A 17,378-nucleotide genomic window follows, 5' to 3' on the forward strand; every position below is an offset into this window, starting at 1 on the left:
GAAATATCCACACCGCTATCTGTATAAACAGGGAAATATCTACACCGCCATCTCTATAAACATGGAAATATCTCCACTGCTATCTGTATAAATATGGAAATAGCCACACAGCTATCTGTATAAACAATGAAATATCTACACCGCCATGTGTAAAAATATGAAAATATCTTCACAGTCATCTGTATAAACATGGAAATATCTACAGCTCCATCAGTATAAACATGGAAATATCTACACTGCCATCTGTATCCACATGTAAATATCTACACAGCCATCTGTATAAACATGGAAATACCTACACTGTTATCTCTATAAACCTGGAAATAACTACAATGCAATTTGTATAAACATGGAAACAACTGCACTGCTATCTGTATAAACAGGGAAATATCTACACCGCTCTCTGTATAAACTTGGAAATATCTACACCGCCATCTGTATAAATAAGGCAATATCTCCACCGCTATCTGTATAAACATGGAAACAGCTCCACCGCTATCTGTATAAACATGGAAATATCTACACCACTATCTCAATAAACTTGGAAATATCCTCACCGCTGTCTGTATAAACATGGAAATACCTACACTGCTATCTGTATAAACATCGAAATATCTACATCGCTATCTGTATAAAGTTGGAAATATCTCCACCGCTATCTCTATAAACAAGGAAATATCTACACCTCCATCAGTATAAACATGGGAAATCTACACTGCCATCTGTATACACATGGAAATATCTACACAGCCATCAGTATATAAATGGAAATATCTACACCGCAATCTCTGTAAACGTGGAAATATGTTCACCGCTATTGGTATAAACATGCAAATATCTACACTGCTATCTGCATAAACATGGAAATATCTACACCGCTATCTGTATAAACATGGAAATATCCACAGCGCTCTCTCTATAAATATTGAAATATCTACACCGCTCTCTCTATAAACATGGAAATGTCTACACCGCTATGTGTATAAACATGGAAACATCTACATGGCTATCTTCATAAACATGGAAATATCTACACGGCTATCTGTACAAGCTTGGAAATATGGACAGTGCTATCTGTATAAACTTGAAAATATCTACACCGCGATCTGTATAAACATGGAAATATCTCCACAGCTATCTGTATAAACATGGAAATATCTCCACCACTATCTGTATAAACATGGAAATATATACACCGCTATCTGTATAAATATGGAAATATCTACACCGCTATCTGTACAAATATGGAAATATCTACACCGCTATCTGTATAAATATGGAAATATCTACAACGCTATCTGTGTAAACATGGAAATACGTACACAGCTTTCTGTGTAAACATGGAAATATCTACACCGCTATCTGTGTAAAAATGGAAATATCTACACCGCTATCTGTGTAAAGATGGAAATATCTTCACCGCAATCTGTGCAAAGATGGAAATATCTACACCGCTATCTGTGTAAACATGGAAATATCAACACCGCTATCTGTATAAACATGGAAATATCCACACCGCTATCTGTATAAACAGGGAAATATCTACACCGCCATCTCCATAAACATGGAAATATCTCCACTGCTATCTGTATAAACATGGAAATAGCCACACAGCTATCTGTATAAACAATGAAATATCTACACCGCCATGTGTAAAAATATGAAAATATCTTCACAGTCATCTGTATAAACATGGAAATATCTACAGCTCCATCTGTATAGACATGGAAATATCTACACTGCCATCTGTATACACATGTAAATATCTACACAGCCATCTGTATAAACATGGAAATACCTACACTGTTATCTCTATAAACCTGGAAATACCTACAATGCAATTTGTATAAACATGGAAATAACTGCACTGCTATCTGTATAAACAGGGAAATATCTACACCGCTCTCTGTATAAACTTGGAAATATCTACACCGCCATCTGTATAAATAAGGCAATATCTCCACCGCTATCTGTATAAACATGGAAATAGCTCCACCGCTATCTGTATAAACATGGAAATATCTACACCACTATCTCAATAAACATGGAAATAACTTCACGGCTATCTGTATAAACATGGAAATACCTACACTGCTATCTGTATAAACATGGAAATATCTACATCGCTATCAGTATAAACTTGGAAATATCTCCACCGCTATCTCTATAAACAAGGAAATATCTACACCTCCATCAGTATAAACATGGGAAATCTACACTGCCATCTGTATACACATGGAAATATCTACACAGCCATCAGTATATAAATGGAAATATCTACACCGCAATCTCTGTAAACGTGGAAATATGTTCACCGCTATTGGTATAAACATGCAAATATCTACACTGCTATCTGCATAAACATGGAAATATCTACACCGCTATCTGTATAAACATGGAAATATCTACAGCGCTCTCTCTATAAATATGGAAATATATACACCGCTCTCTCTATAAACATGGAAATGTCTACACCGCTATCTGTATAAACATGGAAACATCTACATGGCTATCTTCATAAACATGGAAATATCTACACGGCTATCTGTACAAGCTTGGAAATATGGACAGTGCTATCTGTATAAACATGAAAATATCTACACCGCGATCTGTATAAACATGGAAATATCTCCACAGCTATCTGTATAAACATGGAAATATCTCAAACACTATCTGTATAAACATGGAAATATATACACCGCTATCTGTATAAATATGGAAATATCTACACCGCTATCTGTATAAATATGGAAATATCTACAACCCTATCTGTGTAAACATGGAAAAACCTACACAGCTTTCTGTGTAAACATGGAAATATCTACACCGCTATCTGTGTAAAAATGGAAATACCTACACCGCAATCTGTGCAAAGATGGAAATATCTACACCGCTATCTGTGTAAACATGGAAATATCAACACCGCTATCTGTATAAACACGGAAATATCCACACCGCTATCTGTATAAACAGGGAAATATCTACACCGCCATCTCTATAAACATGGAAATATCTCCACTGCTATCTGTATAAATATGGAAATAGCCACACAGCTATCTGTATAAACAATGAAATATCTACACCGCCATGTGTAAAAATATGAAAATATCTTCACAGTCATCTGTATAAACATGGAAATATCTACAGCTCCATCAGTATAAACATGGAAATATCTACACTGCCATCTGTATCCACATGTAAATATCTACACAGCCATCTGTATAAACATGGAAATACCTACACTGTTATCTCTATAAACCTGGAAATAACTACAATGCAATTTGTATAAACATGGAAACAACTGCACTGCTATCTGTATAAACAGGGAAATATCTACACCGCTCTCTGTATAAACTTGGAAATATCTACACCGCCATCTGTATAAATAAGGCAATATCTCCACCGCTATCTGTATAAACATGGAAACAGCTCCACCGCTATCTGTATAAACATGGAAATATCTACACCACTATCTCAATAAACATGGAAATATCCTCACCGCTGTCTGTATAAACATGGAAATACCTACACTGCTATCTGTATAAACATCGAAATATCTACATCGCTATCTGTATAAAGTTGGAAATATCTCCACCGCTATCTCTATAAACAAGGAAATATCTACACCTCCATCAGTATAAACATGGGAAATCTACACTGCCATCTGTATACACATGGAAATATCTACACAGCCATCAGTATATAAATGGAAATATCTACACCGCAATCTCTGTAAACGTGGAAATATGTTCACCGCTATTGGTATAAACATGCAAATATCTACACTGCTATCTGCATAAACATGGAAATATCTACACCGCTATCTGTATAAACATGGAAATATCTACAGCGCTCTCTCTATAAATATTGAAATATCTACACCGCTCTCTCTATAAACATGGAAATGTCTACACCGCTATGTGTATAAACATGGAAACATCTACATGGCTATCTTCATAAACATGGAAATATCTACACGGCTATCTGTACAAGCTTGGAAATATGGACAGTGCTATCTGTATAAACTTGAAAATATCTACACCGCGATCTGTATAAACATGGAAATATCTCCACAGCTATCTGTATAAACATGGAAATATCTCCACCACTATCTGTATAAACATGGAAATATATACACCGCTATCTGTATAAATATGGAAATATCTACACCGCTATCTGTACAAATATGGAAATATCTACACCGCTATCTGTATAAATATGGAAATATCTACAACGCTATCTGTGTAAACATGGAAATACGTACACAGCTTTCTGTGTAAACATGGAAATATCTACACCGCTATCTGTGTAAAAATGGAAATATCTACACCGCTATCTGTGTAAAGATGGAAATATCTTCACCGCAATCTGTGCAAAGATGGAAATATCTACACCGCTATCTGTGTAAACATGGAAATATCAAAACCGCTATCTGTATAAACATGGAAATATCCACACCGCTATCTGTATAAACAGGGAAATATCTACACCGCCATCTCTATAAACATGGAAATATCTCCACTGCTATCTGTATAAACATGGAAATAGCCACACAGCTATCTGTATAAACAATGAAATATCTACACCGCCATGTGTAAAAATATGAAAATATCTTCACAGTCATCTGTATAAACATGGAAATATCTACAGCTCCATCTGTATAGACATGGAAATATCTACACTGCCATCTGTATACACATGTAAATATCTACACAGCCATCTGTATAAACATGGAAATACCTACACTGTTATCTCTATAAACCTGGAAATACCTACAATGCAATTTGTATAAACATGGAAATAACTGCACTGCTATCTGTATAAACAGGGAAATATCTCCACCGCTCTCTGTATAAACTTGGAAATATCTACACCGCCATCTGTATAAATAAGGCAATATCTCCACCGCTATCTGTATAAACATGGAAATAGCTCCACCGCTATCTGTATAAACATGGAAATATCTACACCACTATCTCAATAAACATGGAAATAACTTCACGGCTATCTGTATAAACATGGAAATACCTACACTGCTATCTGTATAAACATGGAAATATCTACATCGCTATCAGTATAAACTTGGAAATATCTCCACCGCTATCTCTATAAACAAGGAAATATCTACACCTCCATCAGTATAAACATGGGAAATCTACACTGCCATCTGTATACACATGGAAATATCTACACAGCCATCAGTATATAAATGGAAATATCTACACCGCAATCTCTGTAAACGTGGAAATATGTTCACCGCTATTGGTATAAACATGCAAATATCTACACTGCTATCTGCATAAACATGGAAATATCTACACCGCTATCTGTATAAACATGGAAATATCTACAGCGCTCTCTCTATAAATATGGAAATATATACACCGCTCTCTCTATAAACATGGAAATGTCTACACCGCTATCTGTATAAACATGGAAACATCTACATGGCTATCTTCATAAACATGGAAATATCTACACGGCTATCTGTACAAGCTTGGAAATATGGACAGTGCTATCTGTATAAACATGAAAATATCTACACCGCGATCTGTATAAACATGGAAATATCTCCACAGCTATCTGTATAAACATTGAAATATCTCCACCACTATCTGTATAAACATGGAAATATATACACCGCTATCTGTATAAATATGGAAATATCTACACCGCTATCTGTATAAATATGGAAATATCTACAACGCTATCTGTGTAAACATGGAAAAACCTACACAGCTTTCTGTGTAAACATGGAAATATCTACACCGCTATCTGTGTAAAAATGGAAATATCTTCACCGCAATCTGTGCAAAGATGGAAATATCTACACCGCTATCTTTGTAAACATGGAAATATCAACACCGCTATCTGTATAAACATGGAAATATCCACACCGCTATCTGTATAAACATGGAAATATCTACACCACTATCTCAATAAACATGGAAATATCTTCACCGCTATCTGTATAAACATGGAAATACCTACACTGCTATCTGTATAAACATCGAAATATCTACATCGCTATCTGTATAAACTTGGAAATATCTCCACCGCTATCTCTATAAACAAGGAAATATCTACACCTCCATCAGTATAAACATGGGAAATCTACACTGCCATCTGTATACACATGGAAATATCTACACAGCCATCAGTATAGAAATGGAAATTTCTACACCGCAATCTCTGTAAACGTGGAAATATGTTCACCGCTATTGGTATAAACATGCAAATATCTACACCGCTATCTGCATAAACATGGAAATATCTACACCGCTATCTGTATAAACATGGAAATATCTACAGCGCTCTCTCTATAAATATGGAAATATCTACACCGCTCTCTCTATAAACATGGAAATGTCTACACCGCTATCTGTATAAACATGGAAACATCTACATGGCTATCTTCATAAAAATGGAAATATCTACACGGCTATCTATACAAGCTTGGAAATATGGACAGTGCTATCTGTATAAACATGAAAATATCTACACCACGATCTGTATAAACATGGAAATATCTCCACAGCTATCTGTATAAACATGGAAATATCTCCACCACTATCTGTATAAACATGGAAATATATACACCGCTATCTGTATAAATATGGAAATATCTGCACGGCTATCTGTATAAATATGGAAATATCTACACCGCTATCTGTATAAATATGGAAATATCTACAACGCTATCTGTGTAAACATGGAAAAACCTACACAGCTTTCTGTGTAAACATGGAAATATCTACACCGCTATCTGTGTAAAAATGGAAATATCTACACTGCAATCTGTGCAAAATGGAAATATCTACACCGCTATCTGTGTAAACACGGAAATATCCACACCGCTATCTGTATAAACAGGGAAATAGCTACACTGCCATCTCTATAAACATGGAATTATCTCCACTGCTATCTGTATAAACATGGAAATAGCCACGCAGCTATCTGTATAAACAATGAAATATCTACACCGCCATGTGTAAAAATATGAAAATATCTTCACAGTCATCTGTATAAACATGGAAATATCTACAGCTCCATCTGTATAAACATGGAAATATCTACACTGCCATCTGTATACACATGTAAATATCTACACAGCCATCTGTATAAACATGGAAATACCTACACTGTTATCTCTATAAACCTGGAAATACCTACAATGCAATTTGTATAAACATGGAAATAACTGCACTGCTATCTGTATAAACAGGGAAATATCTACACCGCTCTCTGTATAAACTTGGAAATATCTACACCGCCATCTGTATAAATAAGGCAATATCTCCACCGCTATCTGTATAAACATGGAAATAGCTCCACCGCTATCTGTATAAACATGGAAATATCTACACCACTATCTCAATAAACATGGAAATAACTTCACGGCTATCTGTATAAACATGGAAATACCTACACTGCTATCTGTATAAACATGGAAATATCTACATCGCTATCTGTATAAACTTGGAAATATCTCCACCGCTATCTCTATAAACAAGGAAATATCTACACCTCCATCAGTATAAACATGGGAAATCTACACTGCCATCTGTATACACATGGAAATATCTACACAGCCATCAGTATATAAATGGAAATATCTACACCGCAATCTCTGTAAACGTGGAAATATGTTCACCGCTATTGGAATAAACATGCAAATATCTACACCGCTATCTGCATAAACATGGAAATATCTACACCACTATCTGTATAAACATGGAAATATCTACAGCGCTCTCTCTATAAATATGGAAATATCTACACCGCTCTCTCTATAAACATGGAAATGTCTACACCGATATCTGTATAAACATGGAAACATCTACATGGCTATCTTCATAAACATGGAAGTATCTACATGGCTATCTGTACAAGCTTGGAAATATGGACAGTGCTATCTGTATAAACATGAAAATATCTACACCGCGATCTGTATAAACATGGAAATATCTCCACCGCTATCTGTATAAACATGGAAATATCTCCACCACTATCTGTATAAACATGGAAATATCAACACCGCTATCTGTATAAACACGGAAATATCCACACCGCTGTCTGTATAAACAGGGAAATATCTACACCGCCATCTCTATAAACATGGAAATATCTCCACTGCTATCTGTATAAACATGGAAATAGCCACACAGCTATCTGTATAAACAATGAAATATCTACACCGCCATGTGTAAAAATATGAAAATATCTTCACAGTCATCTGTATAAACATGGAAATATCTACAGCTCCATCTGTATAAACATGGAAATATCTACACTGCCATCTGTATACACATGGAAATATCTACACAGCCATCTGTATAAACATGGAAATACCTACACTGTTATCTCTATAAACCTGGAAATACCTACAATGCAATTTGTATAAACATGGAAATAACTGCACTGCTATCTGTATAAACAGGGAAATATCTACACCGCTCTCCGTATAAACTTGGAAATATCTACACCGCCATCTGCATAAATAAGGCAATATCTCCACCGCTTTCTGTATAAACATGGAAATATCTCCACCGCTATCTGTATAAACATGGAAATAACTACACCACTATCTCAATAAACATGGAAATATCTTCACCGCTATCTGTATGAACATGGAAATACCTACACTGCTAGCTGTATAAACATGGAAATATCTACATCGCTATCTGTACAAACTTGGAAATATCTCCACCGCTATGTCTATAAACAAGTTAATATATTCACCTCCATGAGTATAAACATGGGAAATCTACACTGCCATCTGTATACACATGGAAATATCTACACAGCCATCAGTATATAAATGGAAATATCTACACCGCAATCTCTGTAAACGTGGAAATATGTTCACCGCTATTGGTATAAACATGCAAATATCTACACTGCTATCTGCATAAACATGGAAATATCTACACCGCTATCTGTATAAACATGGAAATATCTACAGCGCTCTCTCTATAAATATGGAAATATCTACAGCGCTCTCTCTATAAATATGGAAGTATCTACACCGCTCTCTCTATAAACATGGAAATGTCTACACCGCTATCTGTATAAACATGGAAACATCTACATGGCTATCTTCATAAACATGGAAATATCTACACGGCTATCTGTACAAGCTTGGAAATATGGACAGTGCTATCTGTATAAACATGAAAATATCTACACCACGATCTGTATAAACATGGAAATATCTCCACAGCTATCTGTATAAACATGGAAATATCTCCACCACTATCTGTATAAACATGGAAATATATACACCGCTATCTGTATAAATATGGAAATATCTACACCGCTATCTGTATAAATATGGAAATATCTACACCGCTATCTGTATAAATACGGAAATACCTACAACGCTATCTGTGTAAACATGGAAAAACCTACACAGCTTTCTGTGTAAACATGGAAATATCTACACCGCTATCTGTGTAAAAATGGAAATATCTACACCGCAATCTGTGCAAAGATGGAAATATCTACACCGCTATCTGTGTAAACATGGAAATATCAACACCGCTATCTGTATAAACACGGAAATATCCACACCGCTATCTGTATAAACAGGGAAATATCTACACCGCCATCTCTATAAACATGGAATTATCTCCACTGCTATCTGTATAAACATGCAAATAGCCACACAGCTATCTGTATAAACAATGAAATATCTACACCGCCATGTGTAAAAATATGAAAATATCTTCACAGTCATCTGTATAAACATGGAAATATCTACAGCTCCATCGGTATAAATATGGAAATATCTACACTGCCATCTGTATACACATGTAAATATATACACAGCCATCTGTATAAACATGGAAATACCTACACTGTTATCTCTATAAACCTGGAAATACCTACAATGCAATTTCTATAAACATGGAAATAACTGCACTGCTATCTGTATAAACAGGGAAATATCTACACCGCTCTCTTTATAAACTTGTAAATATCTACACCGCCCTCTGTATAAATAAGGCAATATCTCCACCGCTATCTGTATAAACATGGAAATATCTCCACCGCTATCTGTATAAACATGGAAATATCTACACCACTATCTCAATAAACATGAAAATAACTTCACGGCTATGTGTATAAACATGGAAATACCTATACTGCTATCTGTATAAACATGGAAATATCTACATCGCTATCTGTATAAACTTGGAAATATCTTCACCGCTATCTCTATAAACAAGGAAATATCAACACCTCCATCAGTATAAACATGGGAAATCTACACTGCCATCTGTATACACATGGAAATATCTACACAGCCATCAGTATATAAATGGAAATATCTACACCGCAATCTCTGTAAACGTGGAAATATGTTCACCGCTATTAGTATAAACATGCAAATATCTACACTGCTATCTGCATAAACATGGAAATATCTACACCGCTATCTGTATAAACATGGAAATATCTACAGCGCTGTCTCTATAAATATGGAAATATCTACACCGCTCTCTCTATAAACATGGAAATGTCTACACCGCTATCTGTATAAACATGGAAACATCTACATGGCTATCTTCATAAACATGGAAATATCTACACGGCTATCTGTACAAGCTTGGAAATATGGACCGTGCTATCTGTATAAACATGAAAATATCTACACCGCGATCTGTATAAACATGGAAATATCTCCACCACTATCTGTATAAACATGGAAATATCTCCACCACTATCTGTATAAACATGGAAATATATACACCGCTATGTGTATAAATATGGAAATATCTGCACCGCTATCTGTATAAATATGGAAATATCTACACCGCTATCTGTATAAATATGGAAATATCTACAACGCTATCTGTGTAAACATGGAAAAACCTACACAGCTTTCTGTGTAAACATGGAAATATCTACACCGCTATCTGTGTAAAAATGGAAATATCTACACTGCAATCTGTGCAAAGATGGAAATATCTACACCGCTATCTGTATAAACACGGAAATATCCACACCGCTATCTGTATAAACAGGGAAATATCTACACCGCCATCTCTATAAACATGGAATTATCTCCACTGCTATCTGTATAAACATGGAAATAGCCACGCAGCTATCTGTATAAACAATGAAATATCTACACCGCCATGTGTAAAAATATGAAAATATCTTCACAGTCATCTGTATAAACATGGAAATATCTACAGCTCCATCTGTATAAACATGGAAATATCTACACTGCCATCTGTATACACATGTAAATATCTACACAGCCATCTGTATAAACATGGAAATACCTACACTGTTATCTCTATAAACCTGGAAATACCTACAATGCAATTTGTATAAACATGGAAATAACTGCACTGCTATCTGTATAAACAGGGAAATATCTACACCGCTCTCTGTATAAACTTGGAAATATCTACACCGCCATCTGTATAAATAAGGCAATATCTCCACCGCTATCTGTATAAACATGGAAATAGCTCCACCGCTATCTGTATAAACATGGAAATATCTACACCACTATCTCAATAAACATGGAAATAACTTCACGGCTATCTGTATAAACATGGAAATACCTACACTGCTATCTGTATAAACATGGAAATATCTACATCGCTATCTGTATAAACTTGGAAATATCTCCACCGCTATCTCTATAAACAAGGAAATATCTACACCTCCATCAGTATAAACATGGGAAATCTACACTGCCATCTGTATACACATGGAAATATCTACACAGCCATCAGTATATAAATGGAAATATCTACACCGCAATCTCTGTAAACGTGGAAATATGTTCACCGCTATTGGAATAAACATGCAAATATCTACACCGCTATCTGCATAAACATGGAAATATCTACACCACTATCTGTATAAACATGGAAATATCTACAGCGCTCTCTCTATAAATATGGAAATATCTACACCGCTCTCTCTATAAACATGGAAATGTCTACACCGATATCTGTATAAACATGGAAACATCTACATGGCTATCTTCATAAACATGGAAGTATCTACATGGCTATCTGTACAAGCTTGGAAATATGGACAGTGCTATCTGTATAAACATGAAAATATCTACACCGCGATCTGTATAAACATGGAAATATCTCCACCGTTATCTGTATAAACATGGAAATATCTCCACCACTATCTGTATAAACATGGAAATATCAACACCGCTATCTGTATAAACACGGAAATATCCACACCGCTGTCTGTATAAACAGGGAAATATCTACACCGCCATCTCTATAAACATGGAAATATCTCCACTGCTATCTGTATAAACATGGAAATAGCCACACAGCTATCTGTATAAACAATGAAATATCTACACCGCCATGTGTAAAAATATGAAAATATCTTCACAGTCATCTGTATAAACATGGAAATATCTACAGCTCCATCTGTATAAACATGGAAATATCTACACTGCCATCTGTATACACATGGAAATATCTACACAGCCATCTGTATAAACATGGGAATACCTACACTGTTATCTCTATAAACCTGGAAATACCTACAATGCAATTTGTATAAACATGGAAATAACTGCACTGCTATCTGTATAAACAGGGAAATATCTACACCGCTCTCTGTATAAACTTGGAAATATCTACACCGCCATCTGTATAAATAAGGCAATATCTCCACCGCTTTCTGTATAAACATGGAAATATCTCCACCGCTATCTGTATAAACATGGAAATAACTACACCACTATCTCAATAAACATGGAAATATCTTCACCGCTATCTGTATAAACATGGAAATACCTACACTGCTAGCTGTATAAACATGGAAATATCTACATCGCTATCTGTACAAACTTGGAAATATCTCCACCGCTATGTCTATAAACAAGTTAATATATTCACCTCCATGAGTATAAACATGGGAAATCTACACTGCCATCTGTATACACATGGAAATATCTACACAGCCATCAGTATATAAATGGAAATATCTACACCGCAATCTCTGTAAACGTGGAAATATGTTCACCGCTATTGGTATAAACATGCAAATATCTACACTGCTATCTGCATAAACATGGAAATATCTACACCGCTATCTGTATAAACATGGAAATATCTACAGCGCTCTCTCTATAAATATGGAAATATCTACAGCGCTCTCTCTATAAATATGGAAATATCTACACCGCTCTCTCTATAAACATGGAAATGTCTACACCGCTATCTGTATAAACATGGAAACATCTACATGGCTATCTTCATAAACATGGAAATATCTACACGGCTATCTGTACAAGCTTGGAAATATGGACAGTGCTATCTGTATAAACATGAAAATATCTACACCACGATCTGTATAAACATGGAAATATCTCCACAGCTATCTGTATAAACATGGAAATATCTCCACCACTATCTGTATAAACATGGAAATATATACACCGCTATCTGTATAAATATGGAAATATCTACACCGCTATCTGTATAAATATGGAAATATCTACACCGCTATCTGTATAAATACGGAAATACCTACAACGCTATCTGTGTAAACATGGAAAAACCTACACAGCTTTCTGTGTAAACATGGAAATATCTACACCGCTATCTGTGTAAAAATGGAAATATCTACACCGCAATCTGTGCAAAGATGGAAATATCTACACCGCTATCTGTGTAAACATGGAAATATCAACACCGCTATCTGTATAAACACGGAAATATCCACACCGCTATCTGTATAAACAGGGAAATATCTACACCGCCATCTCTATAAACATGGAATTATCTCCACTGCTATCTGTATAAACATGCAAATAGCCACACAGCTATCTGTATAAACAATGAAATATCTACACCGCCATGTGTAAAAATATGAAAATATCTTCACAGTCATCTGTATAAACATGGAAATATCTACAGCTCCATCTGTATAAATATGGAAATATCTACACTGCCATCTGTATACACATGTAAATATCTACACAGCCATCTGTATAAACATGGAAATACCTACACTGTTATCTGTATAAACCTGGAAATACCTACAATGCAATTTCTATAAACATGGAAATAACTGCACTGCTATCTGTATAAACAGGGAAATATCTACACCGCTCTCTGTATAAACTTGGAAATATCTACACCGCTATCTGTATAAATAAGGCAATATCTCCACCGCTATCTGTATAAACATGGAAATATCTCCACCGCTATCTGTATAAACATGGAAATATCTACACCACTGTCTCAATAAACATGAAAATAACTTCACGGCTATCTGTATAAACATGGAAATACCTACACTGCTATCTGTATAAACATGGAAATATCTACATCGCTATCTGTATAAACTTGGATATATCTTCACCGCTATCTCTATAAACAAGGAAATATCTACACCTCCATCAGTATAAACATGGGAAATCTACACTGCCATCTGTATACACATGGAAATATCTACACAGCCATCAGTATATAAATGGAAATATCTACACCGCAATCTCTGTAAACGTGGAAATATGTTCACCGCTATTAGTATAAACATACAAATATCTACACCGCTATCTGCATAAACATGGAAATATCTACACCGCTATCTGTATAAACATGGAAATATCTACAGCGCTCTCTCGATAAATATGGAAATATATACACCGCTCTCTCTATAAACATGGAAATGTCTACACCGCTATCTGTATAAACATGGAAACATCTACATGGCTATCTTCATAAACATGGAAATATCTACACGGCTATCTGTACAAGCTTGGAAATATGGACAGTGCTATCTGTATAAACATGAAAATATCTACACCGCGATCTGTATAAACATGGAAATATCTCCACCACTATCTGTATAAACATGGAAATATATACACCGCTATCTGTATAAATATGGAAATATATACACCGCTATCTGTATAAATATGGAAATATCTACACCGCTATCTGTATAAATATGGAAATATATACAACCCTATCTGTGTAAACATGGAAAAACCTACACAGCTTTCTGTGTAAACATGGAAATATCTACACCGCTATCTGTGTAAAAATGGAAATACCTACACAGCAATCTGTGCAAAGATGGAAATATCTACACCGCTATCTGTGTAAACATGGAAATAACACCACTATCTGTATAAACACGGAAATATCCACACCGCTATCTGTATAAACAGGGAAATATCTACACCGCCATCTCTATAAACATGGAAATATCTCCAATGCTATCTGTATAAATATGGAAATAGCCACGCAGCTATCTGTATAAACAATGAAATATCTACACCGCCATGTGTAAAAATATGAAAATAACTTCACAGTCATCTGTATAAACATGGAAATATCTACAGCTCCATCTGTATAAACATGGAAATATCTACACTGCCATCTGTATACACATGGAGATATCTACACAGCCATCTGTATAAACATGGAAATACCTACACTGTTATCTCTATAAACCTGGAAATACCTACAATGCAATTTGTATAAACATGGAAATAACTGCACTGCTATCTGTATAAACAGGGAAATATCTACACCGCTCTCTGTATAAACTTGGAAATATCTACACCGCTATCTGTATAAATATGGAAATATCTACACCGCTATCTGTATAAATATGGAAATATCTACACCGCTATCTGTACAAATATGGAAATACCTACAACGCTATCTGTGTAAACATGGAAAAACCTACACAGCTTTCTGTGTAAACATGGAAATATCTACACCGCTATCTGTGTAAAAATGGAAATATATACACCGCAATCTGTGCAAAGATGGAAATATCAACACCGCTATCTGTGTAAACATGGAAATATCCACACCGCTATCTGTATAAACAGGGAAATATCTACACCGCCATCTCTATAAACATGGAATTATCTCCACTGCTCTCTGTATAAACATGGAAATAGCCACACAGCTATCTGTATAAACAATGAAATATCTACACCGCCATGTGTAGAAATATGAAAATATCTTCAGAGTCATCTGTATAAACATGGAAATATCTACAGCTCCATCTGTATAAACATGGAAATATCTACACTGCCATCTGTATACACATGTAAATATCTACACAGCCATCTGTATAAACATGGAAATACCTACACTGTTATCTCTATAAACCTGGAAATACTTACAATGCAATTTGTATGAACATGGAAATAACTGCACTGCTATCTGTATAAACAGGGAAATATCTACACCGCTCTCTGTATAAACTTGGAGATATCTACACCGCCATCTGCATAAATAAGGCAATATCTCCACTGCTATCTGTATAAACATGGAAATAGCTCCACCGCTATCTGTATAAACATGGAAATATCTACACCACTATCTCAATAAACATGGAAATAACTTCACGGCTATCTGTATAAACATGGAAATACCTACACTGCTATCTGTATAAATATGGAAATATCTACATCGCTATCTGTATAAACTTGGAAATATCTCCACCGCTCTCTGTATAAACTTGGAAATATCTACACCGCCATCTGTATAAATAAGGCAATATCTCCACCGCTATCTGTATAAACATGGAAATAGCTCCACCGCTATCTGTATAAACATGGAAATATCTACACCACTATCTCAATAAACTTGGAAATAACTTCACGGCTATCTGTATAAACATGGAAATACCTACACTGCTATCTGTATAAACATGGAAATATCTACATCGCTATCTGTATAAACTTGGAAATATCTCCACCGCTATCTCTATAAACAAGGAAATATCTACACCTCCATCAGTATAAACATGGGAAATCTACACTGCCATCTGTATACACATGGAAATATCTACACAGCCATCAGTATATAAATGGAAATATCTACACCGCAATCTCCGTAAACGTGGAAATATGTTCACCGCTATTGGAATAAACATGCAAATATCTACACCGCTATCTGCAGAAACATGGAAATATCTACACCACTATCTGTATAAACATGGAAATATCTACAGCGCTCTCTCTATAAATATGGAAATATCTACACCGCTCTCTCTATAAACATGGAAATGTCTACACCGATATCTGTATAAACATGGAAACATCTACATGGCTATCTTCATAAACATGGAAGTATCTACATGGCTATCTGTACAAGCTTGGAAATATGGACAGTGCTATCTGTATAAACATGAAAATATCTACACCGCGATCTGTATAAACATGGAAATATCTCCACCGTTATCTGTATAAACATGGAAATATCTCCACCACTATCTGTATAAACATGGAAATATCAACACCGCTATCTGTATAAACACGGAAATATCCACACCGCTGTCTGTATAAACAGGGAAATATCTACACCGCCATCTCTATAAACATGGAAATATCTCCACTGCTA

Source organism: Pan troglodytes, chromosome 19 (assembly GCF_028858775.2).
Source record: "Pan troglodytes isolate AG18354 chromosome 19, NHGRI_mPanTro3-v2.0_pri, whole genome shotgun sequence".
NCBI lineage: Eukaryota > Metazoa > Chordata > Mammalia > Primates > Hominidae > Pan > Pan troglodytes.